The 22,043-nt window shown below is 51.1% G+C and overlaps 2 protein-coding genes across 14 annotated transcripts in view; one reads left to right on the top strand and one right to left on the bottom strand.

The window, feature by feature from the left end:
- The window catches only part of MBP (myelin basic protein), a 111,994-nt gene extending 104,804 nt beyond the window's left edge, over positions 1 to 7,190 (bottom strand). For 4 of the 8 annotated variants that reach the window (XM_067015271.1, XM_067015274.1, XM_067015275.1 and 1 more), the window contains exon 1: positions 6,520 to 6,640. The gene's annotated coding sequence lies outside the window, so the exon portion shown is untranslated. Of the gene's footprint in view, positions 1 to 6,519; positions 6,641 to 6,801; positions 6,863 to 7,012 lie in introns of those variants that run through there. The other 4 variants (XM_067015276.1, XM_067015273.1, XM_067015272.1 and 1 more) reach the window with 4 other exon arrangements.
- Positions 6,790 to 22,043, top strand: part of GALR1 (galanin receptor 1) — a 179,812-nt gene continuing 164,558 nt past the window's right edge. For 2 of the 6 annotated variants that reach the window (XR_010836926.1, XR_010836925.1), the window contains exons 1-3: positions 6,790 to 7,238; positions 9,601 to 9,720; positions 9,833 to 9,957. The gene's annotated coding sequence lies outside the window, so the exon portion shown is untranslated. Of the gene's footprint in view, positions 7,239 to 9,600; positions 9,721 to 9,832; positions 9,958 to 10,041; positions 10,184 to 13,621; positions 13,946 to 19,860; positions 19,983 to 22,043 lie in introns of those variants that run through there. The other 4 variants (XR_010836928.1, XR_010836927.1, XR_010836929.1 and 1 more) reach the window with 4 other exon arrangements.

The following is a 22,043-nucleotide window of genomic DNA, read 5'->3' as shown; positions in this document are numbered from 1 at the left end:
TCCCAGCTTTTACATCATTTCATCTTCTTTAGTGTCTTCCCCCCAAACTTGGCATTGGCTTCTTTATTGTTAACATAAGCGATTAATTATTACAAACAAAAGGTATAGAAAAAAATACACAGCTGGCTTACCTTTTCCCTCAAAAAAAGTGACATTCCTTTCTTTGTCTAAAATCTCAAAATGTTTCAGAAATAAAACAAATTCCCTTCCCTTCATACAAACCCATCCTTCCCTAGACGCAGGTACGCCGCTTCCTGAGGTTGATGGATAGCCCAATTTGCGTGATTTCTGTATTTATTTCATCTCTGTGTGATCACAACAGGTAGTGTGTTCCTCCGTTTATTTAAAATCTTTCAATAAATAGAATGATACTGTATTTATTCATCTGTAACTTGGCTGCTTTCCATTCAATGCTATTGCTTTGATTTTGACCTGTATTGAGACCTGACCCAACACCGCACAGAGCCTGGCAGAAGAGCTACACCTTGAACCTCAGCTGTCTTTCTGGGAGCCATCAACCAGCCAATCCTTTCCACATTCTGTTCACTTTTTGACCTGATCTTGGACCGAAAAAAATCTCGATTCAATAAACATTTAAACCATTTGAAAAAAAATACGTGGGCACAGCTAAAATAGTGCTGAGAGAGAAATTTATAAGGCTAAAATGCTGACATTGAAAACAGGAAAGGTACTCAAATCAATAATCTAAGTTCTAACTGAGGAAACTAAAAAACCAAACCAAACAAAAAAACCTAAATATATCCAAAGAAAGTAGAAGGAAGGAAATAGTAAAGATGAGAACAGAAACTAATGAAACCAAAAACAGGAAAACAATAGAGAAAAATCAATTAAACAAAGAGCTAGTTCTCTGAAAAAAAATCAATAAAATGGATCATGCTCTAGCAAGATTCTCACATAAAAGGAGAGAAGACAGAAATATCACTGAGGAATAAAACTAGGGCTATCGCTACAGATTCTGTGGCAAGAGGACAATAAAGGATTCTGTGAACAATAGTGCACTCACAAATTCTACAGTTTACAAGAAATGAACCAATTCTTCGAAACCCACAAACTACCAAAATTCAACCAAGATGACATATATAACTTGAATAATCTTACAACTATTAATGAAACTGTATGTGTAATTAGAAAATGCCCCTCCAAAGAAATCTCCAGCCCCAGATGGTTTCACTGGAAATTTCTACCAAACATTTAAAGAAGAATCAATGTCATTTTTACATAAACCCTTTCAGAAACTAGAACAGGAGGGAACACTTCCCAGCTCATTTTTATGGGGCTCATATTACCCTGATATCAAAACCAGCAAAGACTGTACAAAGAATGAAAACCACAGACCAATCTCTCTCATGAACTTTGAAGCAAAAATCCTCAACAAAATACTAGCAAAGTGAATCCAGCAACAAATAAAAAAATTATACACATGACCAAGTGGAATTTATTTCAGACATGCAAGGGTGGTTCAACACCGACTTACTTGAACATTAATCAGTATAATCCATCATACTAACAGGTTAAAGAGGAAAAATCACAGGAGCCTGTCAATTGACTGAAAGAATATTTGACAAAATCCGACACCCATTCATGACAAAACCTCTCAGCAAGTTAGGAACAGAGGGGAACTACCTCAATGTCATGAGGAATTTCTACCAAAACCCTATAGCTACAACATACTCAGTGGCCCTCTGATCAGGAACAAGGCAAGGACGTCCACTCCTGCAACTCTTATTCGACAGAGCACTGGACGTTCCAGTGCAACACAACAAGAAAAAGAAATTATAAAGGATAGAGACTGGAAAGGAAGAAATAACACTTTCCCATTTACAGGTAGCATGACGGTCTGCATGGATATCACAAGGAATCTACCCCCAAAATCTAGACTTAGGGAGTTGGGCAAGGTCGCAGGACACAAGGTCAGCACACAAAAATCATCCACATTTGTGTAAACTAACAACACACATGTAGAAACTGAACTTAAAAACATGACACTATTTAAAAACAACTCAAAAAAAGAGAAATATTTAGGTATACTCTTAAAAAAAACCCCACAGATTCGGGATCTATACACTGAAAATTACAAAACACTGATGAAAGAAGCAAAAGCACATCTAAATAAACAGAGACAACCCCTCGTCACAGCATGGAAGACTCCACACGGTAAAACTGCTAATTCTCCCCAAGTCCATCTACAGATTTGATGAAATTCCTATAAATATTCCACCAAGGGTTTTGTAGACACAAACAAGCTTATTCTAAAATGTATGGAACAGTGCAGGAGCCAGCACAGCTAACAGGGTTTTGATAAAGAAAGAAGGAGAAGGACTCACACTACCTGATTAGGTAAGGTTCACCCTCCGGCCACAGAAATCAGCACAGTGTGGCCCTGGTACAGCAACAGACACCTCGATCAAGGGAGCACATCAGGGAAACCAGAAATGGACCCCCACAAACGTGGGGACACGACTTTTGGCAAAGATGCAAAAGCAGTTCTATGGGGGAAGGATCATCTTTTCAACAAACAGTCCTGGAGCAATTCGACATTCCTAGGTAGGCACAAAACCAAACAAAACCCAAACCCTCCACCTAAATTTTGTATAAGGAGTGATCCTTATACAAAATTAACTGGAAATGGACAACAGACTTCAGTGTAAAATGTAGAACTATAAAACATGTAGGGGAAAAAAAAAATGAGAAAATCTTCCAGACTCAGGCTAGGACACAGGTTCTTGCATTTCACACCCAAATCACAATCCATAAAAGGAAAAAAATTAATAAACTGGATCTCATCGAAATGAAAAACTTTCTTCCTGCAAAAGACTGTGGAGAGAATGAAGTCAAGCTAAACTGACAATAACTGCAAACCAAAACTAGGAGCCGTATTTAGGAGATACAAGGAACTAACAAGACCGAACAACCCAATCAGAAAAAGGGCAAAGATGAGAACAGGCTGCTCACTGAGAGGACGTGCAGATGGCAGACGCACACAGGGAACGCCTGGCATCATTACGTGTGAGGGAAACGCAGACTAAAATCACGGTGAAGTATCGCCGCACACCTGTTAGAGGCTCAGATAAAACACGAGCAACCTTTGTATGTGCCCTATGCACTCAGACCAGGTTCTCCCTAGAGGGTGAACTTCGGAGTGAAATCGCGAGGTCATAGGGAATGTCTGTCATCAGCTTTTCTGGATTCTTCTGGATTTTTCTTTATTTAAACTCCTACTCACAGTAACGTGAGTTCTCACTTCTCTACATCTTCCTCAATAGTTGGTATAGTCAGAATGTAAAATTTTTACCAGTATGATGGATATGAAAAATTATCCCATTGATGTGATTTTTGATTCCCTGAGAACTAGTGGGTTAAACATCTTTTCATATTTTACTAGCCCATCTGGGTTTTCTCTTCTAGGCCAGCCTGTTCAGTCACATCTTTTTCTATTGGGCAGTTTTATATTGCTGAATTTTAGAATGTTTGATACATTCCAGATACCTCACCTAAGTCTGTTTATCCTCATTCTCTAGGCATCCATCTATTTTTTTAAAATAACAGAGCCTCACACTCACTCAGAGGTGTTCACAGAGTCCAGATCCATATTTATGAATTTTTAGCAATTACTGACTCTGAGACTTTGCTAAAATCTTCAGAATATGCACTGTTCCCTATTCCTGGTTGCAGCGTCAGTGACCTCTGGATGTGGCCTCAGCTCACGCCTTAGAGCTGCAGCCTCCTGTCTGGTCGGCCTCTCCAGCCCCAATTCCTTGCGATAAGTCACTCAGGTGCATCTCCCACTGACTCCGTTTCTCTGGCTGAAGCCTGATGGCTACACCTTTAGGTGGAGTTTGAATTCTGCTCATCTCTGCTGAATGGGACCACCAGGGTCTCCCTGTAATTACTGTTGCTTTAAACTCACCTCCTGGGGCCCCAAACTCAGGCTGATTTAAGCTTCCTTCAGTGGCTCCCACGGACCAGTAGAAGTGTCTTACTGCTTAATGACTACTTACTAAAAAGCGTACTGAGAAATGAGAGAACCGTCTTTCCTTCTTTATGTCAACTTTACTGAGGAAGTTAAGGAAAGGATGACTAACAGAGACCTGACAGCGGCCTTCGAGGCCAATCATCCTGAAGAGGAAGCATATTTTGTTGGGCGTGGCCGCTCATTAGCGGTGGAATTTTAACAGACAGAGAAGTGGAAGGTAGCCCTGTGGGTTTTGCAACGCGTCCTACCTGCCCTGTAGGGCAGCAACAAAGGGCTGGTGGCAGGTTCCCAGGATTGAGTCTTGGGCGCCCTGGGTGTCTCCATGCCTTGGTTTCCTAGTCAGTAAAAATGAGGGTACTGACAGGGTAGTTATATCAAATGAGGGTATCCCAGGGCGGCCTATCAGTGAGGCGATATATTGCTCTAAGAAGACAGTCTGGCAATTTGTAAGTGGTCAAAAATGCTACCTGGACACCTGGGTGGAAAAGGCACAGAGACAGTGGCTGATACCGTGTCAAATTTTTAAACAACCTGGGCTTCCCTGGTGGCGCAGTGGTTGGGAGTCCGCCCGCCGATGCAGGGGACGTGGGTTCGTGCCCCGGTCCGGGAGGATCCCACGTGCCGCGGAGCGGCTGGGCCCGTGAGCCGTGGCCGCTGCGCCTGCGCGTCTGGAGCCTGTGCTCCGCAACGGGAGAGGCCGCGACAGTGAGAGGCCCGTGTACCGCAAAAAAAAAAAAAAAAAAAAAAAGTTACCTGTGTGGGCTTCCCTGGTGGCGCAGCGGTTGGGAGTCCGCCCGCCGATGCAGGGGACGCGGGTTCGTGCCCCGGTCCGGGAGGATCCCACGTGCCGCGGAGCGGCTGGGCCCGTGAGCCGTGGCCGCTGCGCCTGCGCGTCCGGAGCGGCTGGGCCCGTGAGCCGTGGCCGCTGCGCCTGCGCGTCCGGAGCCTGTGCTCCGCAGCGGGAGAGGCCGCAACAGTGAGAGGCCCGCGTACCGCAAAAAAAAAGGAAAAAAAGTATTTAAAAAAAATTTTTTTGAGAAACTAAAAGTCAAACAACAAAAGGTTTCTAAAGTGGATTTGAACCAAACAGCTTTTGTTTAACCCTGAGTTAATAAAAGAAGTCATTTCAGAACAGTTAAACCGTTGGGAGTGACTGTTAGCCAACATTTTAAAATAATTTTGAACTGGATTCCCTCCCTTCAGGTTTTGGTTTATCCCACTTAAAAAAAAAAAAAAAATACGACGACTGACGGGCACTTCTCCTGGGTTGGGAGAAACACAGCTGTGAGGCTGCGGCCCACTTGCTGGTCCTTTGGGCCCATCCCTCCCTGGAGAGATGCTCTGTCCCAGGCTCCCGCTGCCTGTGCACCTGGGTCACCACGTCCGAGGGGCCCCCAGCACTCGGAGGCGGTCCTGCCAAGGAGAAGGGGGGTCAGGACTGAGCCCGATTCAGGGGAGTCCCAGACTTGTGGGCCACTCTGTAAACTATCTCCTTGAGCTGGGGGGCTAAAGTCTTCTCCAAAACCCACAGGTCTTAAACAGGACGCACCCTAAAGTTCCCTCCCTCTGAAAATCTCTCAAAATCTCTCTTTCTAGGCCAGGTGTGGGTATTCGTGGCCAGAACAGCCAGCGGCCCCCTGCACCGTGTTTACACCTCTCCCAGCACATCCCGGCTGTGGCCCGTGCCTTCCACAGCTGCAGAGGCAAACTGAACAGACGTTGTCGATTCTCACGTTGTAGCATTTGGAAAACAGAGAACCAGGAACCAGAAAGCGCTTATTTCCTGCCAGACTCCTACTGAAATCACCAAAGAAACGAAAACGTTTTTCCAAGTCCCACTCTGCCTTCTGAAACGAGGTGAAAGGAGACGCTAAAAGAAACGAGGCAGTGCCACCAGCAGCCCAAAGGACCCAGAGCCACTGAATGTCAGGGAATCGTGCAGATCACAGGGCACCCTAAGGACCACCCAACCCGGCGCCGGGCCCAGGGGGCTTCGCGCCCGGGGGCGCCACGCGCGCGCAGGTGGGCGCAGGCGGCGCGGCCCGAGCCGGGACGGGCCCCCGGAAGGCGGAAGCCCGGAGAGTCGCCTGTTGCCGCCCTCGGCGCTCAAAAGGAAACTGGTTTTCGGCTCGTGAGGCGGGGGACGGTAGGAGTCGTCCTCTCGGCGCCAGGTGTGTCATTAAGAAGCACTTTAGGCTGGTGGGGACCCCCGCATGCCCGAAAGCTCGCCACCAGCGCGCGTTCCCAGCCCGCCCGGGGCGGCCTCCTTGACCTCTGTCACCTCTCACCCGAAACTCTACCCTCACCCCCGCCCAGGCCCTGCCCGCGACCCCGGCCGCCGGGCCCGGCCGAGCCCACACCTGGACGCCCGTTGGGGACACGCGCCCACCCCTCGCAGGGCGGCCGCCCGGCTGCCACCTGCGGCCACCTGCGCCGCCGCCCGGGTGAGCCCCGCGCCTGGGTCCCCGCGGTCCCCGCTCCGAGGCCGCAAAGGGGCCCTCCCGCCTCCGGCGAGGGTCACCCACCGCGCTGCGCTCGCCGCTCCCAGGTCGAGGGCGCCGCGGGGTCCAGGCCGCCTCCTCGCCGTGCGGGCCCCAAGCGCGCGGGGTCCCGGGGCGCCGGCGCCGCCTTCCGGGTCGGGGACGCGGGCCGCCGGGGCCGCAGGCTCGTCCTCGCTGGCGCGCGGCGGAGACTGACGGCGGCGTCCGAGCGCCTGGCGCGCCCGCCGCCCCTCCCCCGCCCCCCGGGCTTCCTGCGAGCCAGGTAAACACGGCCGGGCCGGGCCGAGTCGAGCCGCGCCGCCCCACCTGCTGCCTGCCGGCCCGGGCCACCTCCGGGCGGCTCCGCCACGCGGGCTCGCGGCTCTCACGGGCCCCGCGCGGGGGCCGCCCCTGGAGGCGGGCGCGGGCTCCGGCCGGGGCTGAACTGCGGCTCTTTGAGCCTCTGCTCGCGGCTGAGCCTCCGAAGCACCCCGCCCGAGCGCGCGGAGAGGGAGCCCAGAGGGCGGCTGCTCCATACCGCGCTCCACGGCCGCCAGCGCCGGCTCCAGGGCCCCCAGCAACGCCTGGCCCCTGGAGAACACCCGGGGAGCTCTCGTCCATCCCAGCACCCGGACAGGTGCTCCGCTGGAGAACCCAGGCTTCTCAAAGGAGGCCAGCGAAGGGCGCTCGCAAAGCAGACCAGAGGACGCGCATTTGGAGGGGCGGCCCTGGGGCTTGTGGCCTGAAGCATCTATTGGCTTGTGGTCAGTGTCTTCCTCTTGGCCCAAAGTAAGCCTCTTGTTTGGACCTTAGTCACCTGCACACAGTCCGGTGGTCCTTTCCCTTGCATTCTCACCCTCCTCCTGATGGTGGAAAAGTAGGCGGTTGAGGGGAGACACAGACCGAGACCCCGGCGTCCCCCATGGCTTAGATTCCAGGTCAGGGAATTGAATCTGACGCTGTCCCGGAGCCCGCGGGCACCCAACCTGGTTATTAGGGGGAGGGGAAGTCTGGTGCTTGGTGAGACTCTGCCCTGGTCCCCCCAGGCCGGCCAGAAGGGCCCCAGCTCCCAGTGTGGTTTCGGGGCTGTCTTCCCCAAGCAGCCGCCCTCACAGGCCGGGCGTCTAGCAACCACGTTCCAATGCTGGTGATTCTACTAAGAGAAATTTGCCCACCGTCCCAGAAATATTTGATCCTTTCCTCAGAAAAGGTTGGCCTGGGGGTTTCGGGAGCTAGAGAGGGAAGGTCAGCAGGGCGGCGGGGCAGGGATGCTGGCTGTGCCAAAGACGAAGTTTGCCTGTTCCCAGTTCTCTGTCCAAGCCTTCAGCCCACTTGCAGCAGACGGTGGACAGGCGGGGTTCAGGGAGCCAGAGGAGCCCAAGGGTGTGCGGGGCAGTGACTCTGACCCGGGACGCTTCCGGGTCCCTGACTCGAGTCACGCTCCCCCCGCAACCCCGATATTTCTTAAAGCTCAGGCCACAGTGGGTTCCATTTGGATGCCGGTTTTAGGATCACAAAGCACTTCTTCTCCCCCCAGATGTCTCCTTGCTTCTTCCTGGGGTGACTGGGATTTGGGAAGAAGGGCTCCTGCCCTGCAGACATCAGTGAAGACTGGATATTGGGGAGTCCAGGCCACAGGGAAGCAGCAGGGCTTGTCCCGCTTCGTGCTGTGTAGAAACCTCGCATATGCCAACAGCCGTCTCTGCAAATGTCAGGCTTGCCAAGCTCCAGTTAAATGCTTTTTCAAGTATTTATAAGATCCCACCATGCCTATATTGGGGGGATGTAATGCCCCCAAATGCATGGGAACGTCAAGGAAAATGTATGTGAGGGAATAAGGAACACAATCTGTCTTTTGACAGGTAAAAGATAAATGATCCAAACTTCATTGTCTCTGATATTTCTAAGAAAATCATATGGCCATTCCCTTCATCTCTTACTGCTTTTCACGTAATGAGGGCAGCCGACTTCAGCATTTCATGTCGTAGCAGGGAGCACAAAGTTTCATGTATGATACACATTCAGTTCATTTTTGTTCAGTCCTATTAAACTGCATATTACCCAAACTGAAGGAAGAAAGGAAACTAAATAATTTCCAAGAGACCACACTACATGCATTTTGAATTTCTAAAAAATTTTCTTCATCAACAGGTTTACCTGTGTAATTATATTTTTGCTTACAAAAGCCCTGAAATCACTTTCATGTCTGGTTTGTAATTAACAGTTTGCTGGTGATATCCATAAAGTCAATAATCCACTTAAATTCCAGTTAATAACTGGACAGGTTCTGCTGTGGTCATGATTGCAAGAAAATTAGGTGCATGAACTCCACAAAGTGCAAAATAAAAAATTATGTAAACAAGGAAAGAGTTTGAGGGAGGCTTCTAGACTACAACCAGACACACTCACCCACATTCACACACAACCACACACACACACACACACAAGCCACTTGTCACTTCACTTCTTTTTATCCAGGAAAAAAAAGAAAGGAAAGGAGATTTGTACAACTTTGATTGTGTGGGAAAAAACAAAAACACTTTCACACATTTTCTACCCTCAATTTTTTTACATTGCTGTTATACAAACTGTTTTACAAAGGGTACACACACACATAGAATTTTTCTTTAACTATAGCTCCCTAATTTTATTAATAAAAATAAAAGCAAACAGCTTTCCGTAAGATCCAAGTCACTCTTGAACTACACAAGATTCTGGATTCAGTGTATTTTTGAAGGAACTGTGTACACATTCAATAGATATCACTCTTCCACTCTAATTGCTTCTAGAATTTCTTTTCCAGGGAGCTCTCGACACTGAATGGCTTGTTGTCAACACGCCTGGTGAGCTCTGGGGCTCATCTGTGCTGACAAGCAGAGGCTTTACGATCCTGGGTGTCGTGTGGCAGGTGTAGCTTCCACACGTGGCCCCAACGCCATCCCAACCCCACAAATCCCTCGTTCTCCTTTCTCTGTGACTTCGAGGCCAGTGCCATGGAGGAGGAGGAGGTGCGTCTCTGCCCTTGAACCTGGGCGCATCCCTGTCATGGCCCCGGCCGTGGAGTCAGGCCCTGGATTTCTGGGGTGAGGTCACAGCAATGCCAAACACGTCTGCTTTCCTCTCCAGGGCCAACGGCCTCGGAACCCAGCCACCGTCCTCTGAGGATGGCCTGTGCCCGCCCAGGAGACACCAGCAGCCTTCAGAAGGGACGCCGCCTGGGTCGCCATGGCCTCTGGGTCCCCCCAGGTGAGCTCCCAGGCCTCACGGAGCAGGAATTGTCTGTCCTTCCTGTATGCTCCCCGCACCCCCGACCCCCCAAATCTGGGAGCACGGTGACACGGTTGCTTTGCTCCAGCAGGGCTGGGGTCGTCACTGTGCCTCAGTGGTGCCTGGAAGGCTGCCCAGAATGACAGATGGAAGGCGGGGTCCCGGGATGCTGAGGGCTGGACGCCACCGCCCGGGCTGCGGCGCGCTTCGCTCCTTGTAAGTGACCGTGGGCTCCCTCTCCAGGGAGGACAGTAGCTTACTCAGCGACATTTCATTCCTTCACTCACCTTTCCGTATCAGAACTACTGACGACGCACTTAAATCGGCCGGCAGACGAGGGGTTCCCGGGAGGCCCTGTGGAGGGAGGAGCCCGTGGGCGGGACTTGGCCGGATGGAGCTGGAGAGGGAGGCGTAGCCGGGAGGGGGCAGCGTGTGCCGAGGAGGTGCTTGTGTGACACGAGGTGGAGCCACCCGGAGCCCCGTGGAGACCGCACGGGCGACGCCGGAGCCGATGCTGGTGCAGCAGGGCCCGTGCTGGGGGGGCGAAGGGCTGGCCACCGTCCCCGGCGCGCCCCCGCCCGCTGCCCAGGCCTCAGCCGGCTCACCTCCGCCGCCTGCCCTCTTCTGCGCCGGTGAAGAAACCTTGTTCCTACTGAGAACACCTCACTGGCGTGCGTTGAAGTATGTCCCCAGAAAGCTGTGTCCCTGTCCCACCAGGTGCCTGGGAGTGGGACCCTTTTCGGAGGTAGGCGCTTTGCAGGCGTGATCAAGTGGAGGTGAGGTCGTTACGGTGGCCCTGCTCCAAAGCCCCGGGTGTCCTCACACGAGACGGACAGGAGAAGCGGGTGGAGGGGGAAGCAGGGGCCCAGCGATGGGGCCACAGGCCAAGGAGCCTGGGCCCCCGGGGCCCGGAAGCGGCGGGGAGGACCCGGCGGCCCTGGAGACCCGGGAGGGAGCGCGCCCGCTCCTGCGTTCCGGACTTCGGCTCCAGGACAGCGACAGAGGCTCTTAACGTTGTTCTGAGCCACCCGGTTTGTGGCACTTTTATACGGCTGCCCCTGGAAGCCAACTCGTGGGGTCACAGAAGGAAACACAGAGGACCGGCCATTCGCGTAAAGAAACCTCACGTGAACGGGGACAGGACAATTCGATGATAGAAATGGCGGGGCGTGGGATAAAGGAGGGAAGAGGAGGCCCGAGGGGGGCACCCTGGGGCCTGGTGGAGGGGCATCCAGGGTCTCAGACCCGCTTCGATCCGAGACCCCGGCCGCCTGGGCCCCGGGAGCCCCGCCCCAGGCCCCGGCTGCCTTCCCCACCCGCGGTCCTCCTGGTTCAGGCAGGCGGGCTGCAGCCTCAGGCCCCCGAGGCTGGGCCAGCACCGGAGCACCTGGGCACCTGGAAGCCCCAGCGGACGGGAGGGCAGGGAGCCAGCCTGAGGTCCGGGAGGACCCGGGGGTCTCCCTGATGTGCTCCTTGGGGTGCAGGGCCGAGGGGGAAGCAGGGGCACCAGCCCGAGCAAGCGCGGAGGTCCGAGATGCTGAGCAACTGCGGGTTTCAGGAGTGTGGCCTTGTGGAGCGGCTGTGAGGCCAGGCTGCCCTGGAGCAAAGGGCTGAGGCTGAGGAGGCTTCAGGACGGTCTTCCACAGCTCTGGGGAGGGGAGTCCCAGGAGAGGTTAGGGCAGAGAGAGCCCTCAGGAGAAGAATAGTGACCATAAAAACAAGCTGACTCTGCTGGAGGCGTCACCTGCTTCCAGCCGCACTGCATCAGCCCTGGGTCCTCACAGCACCTCTGGGATGAGATCCCCTTTTCCCGTGGTTCCCGGGGTCCGGGGCTGCCCGCGGCACCAGCTGAAGGGGACGCTGCTCGGGGACCTGCGTCTCTGTTGTCAGGACCAGCGCCCCTCAAGCCCTGGGAAGGGGCCTGGCTGGTGGACCTGCGGTGCATACCTGCTGCCTTCGTCGGAAGGGCTGGGGTCAGACTTCGGGGGCTGGCGGGCCGGCTGCAGAGCCCACGTGCTTCCCTCTTTGCTAACCAGCGGAGAGCAGGCAGTCACCACTGGACGGAGAGGCGGGGAGGGGGGCTGAGGAAGACGGAGAGGTCTCGGCGACCCTCAGGCCCCTGGCAGGATGGCTGGAGATGCTGGCCGAGATGGGGAATGTCGGATGAGGGGCCTCTCTGACCGAGGCACAGGGGAGGGTGGTTCTCGAGGGGCAGGCCTGGTGCCGGGGCCCTGGTGGCTCAGATAACACACCCAAGTTCTTGCGCTCCCGGGGCACGTGGGGTGTCACCTTACACACATTCTCAGCCGGGCTCACAGCCCTCCGCCTCCCAGTGGCTGGCCGTGGTGGGCACTCTGTGAAGCCCCTTCTGCAGTGCCAGGCCCCCCACAGGCTGGGACACGTCTCCTTGGGGTCCCGATGTCCTGGTGATTGCCCCACTGCTGTGTGTGCCGAGGGGGCGGGGCACACCCAGCAGAAAGACCATAGGAGGGAGGGCCTGTCTCTGTGTCAGTTAGTAACCAACAGCCAGTGGGAGCAGGAATGGGAGGACATGGCAAGTGCCAGTAAGGGGGCAACGGGGTGGGGGACACAGGGGACCGGGGTAGGAAGTGCTGGATGGGGGGGAAGATTCTTTCAATTCAGATGGAAGGGAGTGAGGGAGCACATCTCGAGGTGTGGGGGTGGGGGAGTGCATTCTGGGACACATCAGTGGTAAGTGCAAAGGCCCCAGGGTGACAGGTGCAATGGCCCCGGGGTGGCAGGTGCAAAGGCTCCAGGGTGGCAGTGCAAACGCCCTGGGGTGGCAGGTGCAAAGGCCCCGGGGTGGCAGGGATGCCTGCGTATTCAGAGAGCCGTGGGAGCCACCATGCTGGAGGGAGAGTGTTAGGAGGCAGGTCAGATATTCGGGGCGGGGGTCACTCAGAGGGCCTTGCCGTCCACCGCGGCTGCTCTGGGGCTTGCTTGGAGGGGCTGAAGTTTGGGGATAGACTGGAGCAGGGAGAGGCAGAAGCAGGAAGTCAGTTAGAACCTGCTGCAGTGGCCCAGGGTGGAGGTGGAGCGGGTGCTGGGTGCTGGTACAGGTAAGAGCCACGGTGGGCTGACAGATTACAGGCAGGGTGAGGGCTGGGGAGGAGGGTCAGAACGGCCCGGGCTTGGTCTGAACGGCTGCAGCATGATGTTGCCACCAACAAGGGGGTCAGAAGCTCTCTTTTGCTCGTGCGTCTTAGGCGTCCACGGGAGATGGGGTGCGTGTTTGATTCAGAGGTCCCGATGGGAGCTACAGTTTGGGAGAGTTGTCTCTTATGCAGGCACCTCGTGAGTCTGGAGACCGGCTGAGGTCACTTGGGGGGTGAATCAGCTGGAGAACAGAGCATCCGACGGCTCACCCCAACACTGAAGACCAGGCAGATGGGGGACGGGCAAGGGGGCGGGAAGGACGTGCGGAAGGGGCCTCTGGAGGAGAGGTGGCGGGGGGCTGACGAGGTGACGGGTTTTTTGTGCGTGGAGGTCGCTGTACTTTCCCCAGACGGGGGAGGGGGGGGCGACATCCTGGCTGGAGTGGGGTGGCATCCCCTGCCCCAGGGAGTTTTTGTAAAGGGAGGAAAGAAAGGGTTCTATTTTAGGATGAGAGAAAGGACAGCATGTCTGAATGCTGGTTGGAATCTTCCAGACAGAAGGATCCCGTGTTCCCTGTGTTCACGTTCGAAAGTGCTTCTTAAAGATAGTTAAGTGTCTAAAATTAACATCTGCCCTTTAACCTTCTTTTTTGCTTGTGGGCACAAGGGTGCCTCCAAGTTTGCTGGGGCGCAAAGCCTATAAAATTTGGGAGCCCTTTTAAAGAAACAGAACCCAGGACTATGAACAACGCAGTGAGGTCTCAGTGTGGGAGGGACCTTGACCTTTAAGCTCATCAGCTCCCTGCCATCCGCCCCTGACAGCTCTGTGGTCCTAAAGCACTGATGAAAAAACTAGGGCTCCCTCCTTGGCCACACGTGTATGTCTCTCCCTGGACCCAGAGTCCAGTGTTCCTGTGACCTCACTCCTTACAGACCCAGTGATGTGGGACTAAGGGTTACGTGACACTTTACAAATCGTCAGCCTTCTGGGAACACCGCCACTTCCAACTATGTTTTATAAATCGCTCACCACCACCAGTTATGGGAAAAGGATTTGGTATTTGAAACTTTTGGCCAAGTCATGCAAGGTAAGTGGAACCCAGGAGTTTTTACTGAATGAGGGTTCTTTCTGGTTTTCAACTCTGCCACCTCTTAAAGTACTTGATGCGAATTGGTGAAAGTGGAAGAGGATAGACCGGCTCAGGGAATCTGCATATCTGTGTTACGCTTCCGGGACTGAACATTTAAATATAACCGTTCTCATGGCAACCAGAAGCTACAACTTCAGAGTTTCGTTTGGTTAGGGAAATAGAATTTGCTTCTGTGTTTGTAGAAGTACCCGCAGCCAGGCTGTTAAAATAAATGTAAATGAGCATGGATTATATGGTGTTATCAGTGATTTTTATCTCTTGGTGGCACAATATATGAGCAGGTTTGCATAACTGTTACAGAGTCCAAGTGAATCGGAGACAGAGGTGTTGAGGTCAGGAGTAAGACTTTGTTGAGGCAGACCGAGAAGATGGCAGACTAGTGTCTCTGAAAAAACCATCCTATGGGGGTCTGGGTGCTGGTTTCTTTTACTGAATCAGAGAGGGAAGTACAGTAAAAAGAATAGAGAGGGAGAGACAGGGAGGAAGTAAAGTAAAAGGGCCACCAGTCTTGCAAAACATCTCCTGGAATGGCCAGCCTCGGGGAGGGGATGTGTTAATTTCGTCTTTCTTCCAGGCATTCACAGGTGGGTAGGGTTCCCTGAGGCAGGCCATTATGTATGATTATAATTTTAAAAAGCAACTAAAAGCAGGGCTTCCCTGGTGGCGCAGTGGTTGAGAATCCGCCTGCCGATGCAGGGGACACGGGTTCGTGCCCCGGTCTGGGAAGATCCCACATGCCGCGGAGCGGCTGGGCCCGTGAGCCATGGCCGCTGAGCCTGCGCGTCCGGAGCCTGTGCTCCGCAACGGGAGAGGCCACAACAGTGAGAGGCCCGCGTACCACAAAAACCAAAAAAAAAAAAAAAAAAAAAAAAAAAAAAAAAAAAAAAGCAACTAAAAGCAAAGGCTGAAGTCAAAGAAACCGATCCATCCTGGAGTCAAAATTGGCCCTTTCCTGTTTCACTGCAGCCAGACATTGTTCAAGTGTCAACGCACACCTGGAGGAACTTAGCCATATGTTTACCTTTAAAATGTCAAGGATGGCCTGTCCCTGCCCTGTCTTCAACTCAGCCAAGTCCATCTTTAAAAGACTGTGTGTAATAAACATCCCACTCCAGGACCAAGTTAGTTACTAGATGCAAAAAGTACAAGAAAACCAGCGTAAGCCGCGACTTAAGCAGTAAAAGGATTCCACTGCATATGTTACTAGAAAGTTCAAAGGGAAAGGCAGCTTCAGGTACGGCTTGTTCTGGCAGCTCAAATGACCTGGTAAGGGTCCCCTTCACTCTGTCCGCTTTGCAGCTCTGCTACCTCAGGGCAATTTCATCCTTGGCAGGATTCTCTTATTTCGCCAAGGGCTGATGGCAACTCATGCTTCTCATTTAGATTCAATCTTCAAACAAAAGCCTGGGACTTTAGTCCAGTGGGGCCAGCCGAGGTGGTGTCCGAGGTTGTGTGATCATCTCTGGGACAACGATGAGGGTCAGAACAGATAGAATCACTCTGGTTAGTTTGGGAAGGAGCTTCTAGCCCGACCAGCAGCAGGGAGCAACTTCGAAGGTGGAGCTCACATTTACACGTGGATGCTCATGTGAGAATGATTTTTGTCACTGTGACATACGGAATAGAGGTTTATCATAGTGAAAGCACGGACACAGGAGCCAGGCAGCCTGGCTTTAACCTTGGCATTGCACCTTACCAGCTCTGTGACCCTGGTGAGTTGTTTAACCTCCATGGGCCTCACTTTCTCCACTTGTGAAATGGTGACAGTAATACTTCCTTATCCCAGAATTGTCCTGAGGGTTAAATGAGGTAGTGTGTGGGAGATGCTTCAACAGGGCCCGGTACACAGTAAAGACTAGGTATGTGTTTGCTCTGTGTCTATGTATTTTTCATATGTAAAAGGAGGTAAATACTATTAGTTTAAACATGGGATAATGACCAGCAGGGAAACAGATCGTAGCCGAATAGAGGCCTTAAGGGAAGGACCTCCTTAGCCATGAGTAAACATGAGCAGTAAAGACAGTAGCTACTTATTCCCTAGGGTGCATGTAAATGAGCACCGGAACAGGTCTAAAGAGTTTATTCTCTCAAGCAGGTGGAACATTCTGCTTGAAACATTGCATACTATTTGCACATGAATTCAGAGCTGATGACATTTGAAATTACATGGATTTCAAGTGAAAGAAGAGCTTTTGCTGTTTCCAGAGTTCCGGGAGCTTGCTCTCTGGGTCAGGACCGCGTGATGAGTACAAATCCTTCCCTAAGCTGAGTCAGGGCCTCTGCTGGGCTGACAGCGGCCCTTTGCCAGATCATGGGCAGGTGGTTGATGTCACCTGCAGATGGAAGAGGAGAAAGAGCTCACAGCTCTCCTTCCCTTTTCCTGCACAGGCTGGCGCCAAGGTCACACAACGTGGAAGATCGATAGGACAAGGCCACTTAACTGCTTACAAAGAAGCTACATCTTTTTTTTTTTTTTTTTTTTTTTTGCGGTACGCGGGCCTCTCACCGCAGTGGCCTCTCCCGTTGCGGAGCACGGGCTCCGGACGCGCAGGCGCAGCGGCCACGGCTCACGGGCCCAGCCGCTCCGCGGCACGTGGGATCTTCCCGGACCGGGGCACGAACCCGCGTCCCGTGCATCGGCAGGCGGACTCCCAACCACTGCGCCACCCGGGAAGCCCAGAAGCTACATCTGTAACAGTTAGTGGAAAAATTAAGCTGGCTCCACCCTGCCTTTTCAAATATTTTCTGGTCCCTTTTCCTCTCAGCATCTCTCTCTGTACCTGTATAGCTGTGAATATAGCTACGCACCTTACAAACGGGCCTGAGTGCGGAGGCCACGGGTGGGAACTGGTGGTGGTTCTTCTGTGCTGGCAATGTCTCCGTAGGCTGTCAGCTTAGGAGAAGGTGCCCTCCCCATCCTAAAGAGGTCAGAAGTTAGTTACCCCCAGACTAGGAGCAGCTTTAGAAGCGGAGAAGAGAAGCTTAGGTACGTCCGAGGCAACGGCCCACTCACGCCCTGACCCCCCCGCCCCCCACGGGGACGGGGACACCGCGGCCTGAGGGTGGTTGGTAAGGCCGGTAACCTACACATGACTGATTAGAAGTGATTAACTTCGGATGACTCTTCAACACTACCTATTCATTGCTGAAAGTTAGAAAATGCAGAAAAACATTTTAAAAATAAAAATGTTTTTATTTCTCAGATTATACTACTATAATTACTGAGAAATAATTACTCAGACATAGTGTGCATTTTCCCTGCCAGACATTTTTACTCTCTAATTATACAATTGCAGGGCTTCCCTGGTGGCGCGGCGGTTGGGAGTCCGCCTGCCGATGCAGGGGACGCGGGTTCGAGCCCCGGTCTGGGAGGATCCCACGTGCCGCGGAGCGGCTGGGCCCGTGAGCCGTGGCTGCTGCGCCTGCGCGTCCGGAGCCTGTGCTCCGCAACGGGAGAGGCCACAACAGTGAGAGGCCCGCGTACCGCGATGAAGACTGGCCCCCGCTTGCCACAGCTAGAGAAAGCCCTCGCACAGAAATGAAGACCCAACACAGCCATAAATAAATAAATAAATTTTTTAAAAAAATTGCAGTGATGCTGTAACTATTACTTTGTAAGCTGCTTTTTCCACTTAGCAGAGTATCATAAACTTATCTCTCTGTGTCAATAGATGCAAGCATGCTCACTGCTCACTGTGTTCCTAGGGGACTGGCTGGGGGTCTTGCTGTGAACTTAGTTTCTTTTTTTGAATATTTCTTTTATTTATTTATTTATTTTTGGCGGCATTGGGTCTTCATTGCTGCGCACGGGCTTTCTCTAGTTGTGGTGAGCGGGAGCACGGGCTCTAGGCGCGCGGGCTTCAGTAGTTGTGGTGCACAGGCTTCAGTAGTTGTGGTGCACAGGCTTAGTTGCTCTGCGGCATGTGGCATCTTTCTGGACCAGGGCTCGAACCCGTGTCCCCTGCATTGGCAGGCGGATTCTTAACCGCCTGGACTTAGATTCTTATTTATGAGTCTATGATTGAGAAGTCCTCGGGTCTTTCATATGAGCCAGTCCCTCTTTACTCCGTCTGCTTTCCAAGATGTCACCAGGGTAGCTGGTTTGTCTAGAGTCACACCTTAGAGCCAGCAGAATAAAGACCTGTATGTGCAGTGCAGACCCTCCTCAGGCATCCACGGGGAGGAAAGTGGTCTCGGGACACGAGACTCCCTTACACAGAAGGCTTCGAGTGGATCGGTTAGGTGTCCGGGAAGAGCTCAGATGGGCATCAGGGTATTGAACCTGAGACGGTGCAACGGGGAGGGATGCCGGCCTGCAATCTGGTCCTGCTTTGACTGCTCTGATTTACCAAGTCCTGATGGATGAGTCACATGCTCTCTTTAGGGCACAACGTCCTAATCTGTAAAGTCGAATTACAAGATGTTGTGAGTAGTGAGCAAGAAAATGGGTGTGAAAGCAGAACAAAAAATGTGAAGAACCAATGGAATCATGGCATCCTTGTTGGTACATAATAATAACAAAAAGTCTGAAGTTGTGTTGATTAATCTACCCGAGTCCCGGATGAAAGGCTCACTCTGAAAAGATTTCGGTAATTATCACAGAATGAATACAGCTAGAATGATCAACTAGCTTGAATTTGATATCAGTGGCCTGAGAGCAAGCTAAAGTCACACCTTCTATTAGAATTCACCTGCCCCCAGCTTTGAGCAAAGCCAGCAAAAGTCCAGATTGACCAAGAGGATTTTAAAAAATGACTCTTTTGAAATGAAAGGTCCCTTCATTCATTCTAAGTGAATTATTTGTAGTTCCAGCCTGGCTTTGTAAAATCATGGATACCATGGATTTAAGCCCAGAGATCACAGTATCTTGTAACATGTCACACTGTAGGAGGTTAGGAAGGTGAGAACTCTATGAGGTGTAAGAGGCTGATGGAGAAACCACTTGCCAGATGTGTTGGTTTATCTTTATGAGAATATCTGGTGCCTCCATCTTCCAGAAAATGGAAGGTTAATCTCCTTGGAGACGATCCACAATTCCCCCTTTTCATTTAAAATGTTTACAGGCATTATTAGCTAAAGAGAAGTTATTGGCAGAGGGTAAACTATTTAAGCAGAGCTCTTCCAAAGAATAAATGAGGCTGTTTCACTGGCGCATCTGAATTTCACTCCTATGATCTAGATCGGGAAATGAGACAAATAGGTAATAATCAAGGTGGCAGAAAAGCGTAATTCAAGCTGATGAAGTATTAGGCACATATTCCCACTCTCCTTGGAAACATCAAGGAAAGCATGTAAAGATTAACCTGGCGCCTTTGTGATGTGTTTGTAGTATGTAAATTCCATTTGCGTGGCCCTAACTTCTCCAGCTAAAGCACACAGCACCAATAACAGTGAGTCAGATCTTTCGAGTTCATCCTGGAAATGACAAAGGATCATTTAGAAGCTGTCCTTCTTCTTCTGGCCACTTGAGTCGCTCAGGCAATTTGTTTACGACTCTGGGATCATGGCTTGAGAAAGCTGATTTAATGCAGTAAATAATCTATTCACTAAGAGGATATGTCTAAATATATTCACAGAGCTCTTATCCTTGCAAAAGCTATCAGATGTGGCATGGAAATTAATCAGTATGACAGCATGGGAAGGTGTATTAGTCAGGGCTCTCCAGAGGAACAGAGCCAATAGGAGAAGGAGATATTTATCTATCAGCTGAGCCATCCATCACCTATAAAGAAATTCCCTTCAAGGACTGGGTCACTGGACTAGGGGGACTGGTAAGTCTCCAGGTCAGCAGGCTGGAGCCGGTGCTGAGGGCTCAGGGCAGAATTCCTTTTTCTCCAGTCAACCTCAGTCTTTGCTGAGGGCTCAGGGCAGAATTCCTTTTTCTCCAGTCAACCTCAGTCTTTGCTCCCAAGGCTTCTTCAGAAGAGTGAAGGTATTAATCATGTCTACACAATATCTTTACAGCAATATCTAGGTTGCTGTTTTTTTCTGTTTTTGTTTGTTTGTTTTTTGCGGTACACGGGCCTCTCACTGTTGTGGCCTCTCCCGTTGCGGAGCACAGGCTCCGGACGCGCAGGCGCAGCGGCCACGGCTCACGGGCCCAGCCGCTCCGCGGCACGTGGGATCCTCCCGGACCGGGGCACGAACCCGCGACCCCTGCGTCGGCGGGCGGACTCTCAACCACTGCGCCACCAGGGAAGCCCTAGGCTGGTGTTTGATGGAAAAACTGGACACTCTAGCCTAGCCAAGGAGACGTGTATTTACCCATTATGGAAGCGCTATGTCTCAGAGGAAGATGTGAGGATTTGTGCAGACTTGACTAACATGGATTTCCTGAAGTCATTAACTAAAGTTATCCATGGTCCCTTTTTCCTTACAGCTCTTAGATTCATAGTGCAGTTTAATGCTTAACTTCTGTTGCCAGGGGACAAACATACAAATGTTAAAATGTATTTTTCCTTTGTCTCCGGCTCTCTATGAACTTGAAGGAAATAATTGCCTTTAGGATAGACATCTGGATGCTTTTAAAAAATAGCATTTGGAAAAGCTGAAAGATAAAGTACCTGAAGAGCCCTCTTAAGATGTGCGTGCCTGACACGCCGGAGCGGGATGGGTTTTTTGTGCTAATGTGCACCTCAGGACTTCTCTAAAATGCCAGATTATTCTTTTCTTGGAAGGATGCAATCCATTCTCTGTTGACTATTAGAAAAAATATAGGTAAGAGCAAAATTTCAAATGCTGTTCTACAAAGATTATTTAATCATCTCTGGCCTACTGTGGAAATTCATTTGAGATGTGTGTTGATGGGTAGCTCTGTGGTCCTGCTTTGGCAGATGCAATAATGGCCAGCTTTATGAGAAATTCAGTTTATTCATCTGTGCGATATATACTTTCTTGACAACCAGAGTACAGCCAAGGTCAGCCTTTTATGAAGGCAGAATATGGTTTGAACCAGGAGGCACTGAAAAGTCCTCGCCTGCCTTCCCAATCATACCAATTTTCTACTGGCTGATGATGGAAATGCTAACATTCTAATGTTTTAACTTATTTTAAAGTTTTGATTCATGATAAAATGCAAATACCACTGGGAGAGGTAAATGAAATGGAAACTATCAACCATTTTCATTTTGGATGACTGGGTTTCGGATCTTCCCTGATCTGATTTCATGAGGATGGAGGAAAGACGGGGGGTGAACCGGCTCTTGGTGAGTGTGTAGGCACGGAGACAGGCTTAACGTGAGATCGCTGTGCTACCTGCCATCTTTTCCTCTACTCCCAGTTATATCCAGAACAGACCTGACTGCAACTGTTTTTAAAAAATGTGAAAACAAAAGGAGGCATTTCGGTATAAGTTATACGACGTTAAAGAGCTAACGGTTCAAAGCATTAACTACAGGATGTAGAAAGGTCTGGAGATTGAGGGAGGGTATGTAGGGGGGCAGGGGAATATCATGAAATAAGGCTGGATAGGTAAGGCGAGGGAAGATCTTTAAAGTTTAGGGCTCTGAGATTTACACTGAGGATAACCGCTAGCTATCAAAAAGTTACAGGTGAGGCAGTATCAGATCATATTTGCAGGAAAATATGTAATACCTTTTAAATATTTACATAAATGATTGACACAAACATCCATTTCTGGAATAACCCTTCTGGATACCTTGGTCTTACCAGGCTGCCTGATGGCAGAGTGAAAGAAAAGAGAGACCCATTTTTAAGAACTATCCACTTCCCAGAGGTCCAGCCGTATTACAGACTTTGTTTCTAGGTAATTCCTTTGTGTCTGCTCAGAAAATCCAGTTTTACTTGAGCTGATTTGAGTGGCTTTCTAATTCTTGCACCCCCAGCCATCCTTAATTAGTCAGAAAATGCCTGGAGAACGATTGCATGTGAAATAGGGAAATTTAAAAAATGAAGAATGGGAAAGTATGTACATAACCAGGACCACCATAAGGTTGCACTATTATTTGGAACTTTTTGTGAGTCTTACTTATTGATTGATCTCTCTCTTTCTTCGTTGTCATTTTTAAGAGAGTAG

Source organism: Kogia breviceps, chromosome 15 (genome assembly GCF_026419965.1).
Source record: "Kogia breviceps isolate mKogBre1 chromosome 15, mKogBre1 haplotype 1, whole genome shotgun sequence".
Lineage (NCBI taxonomy): Eukaryota > Metazoa > Chordata > Mammalia > Artiodactyla > Physeteridae > Kogia > Kogia breviceps.
Note: the sequence above shows the minus strand (reverse complement) of the source record. Positions and strands in the feature narration are given on the sequence as shown.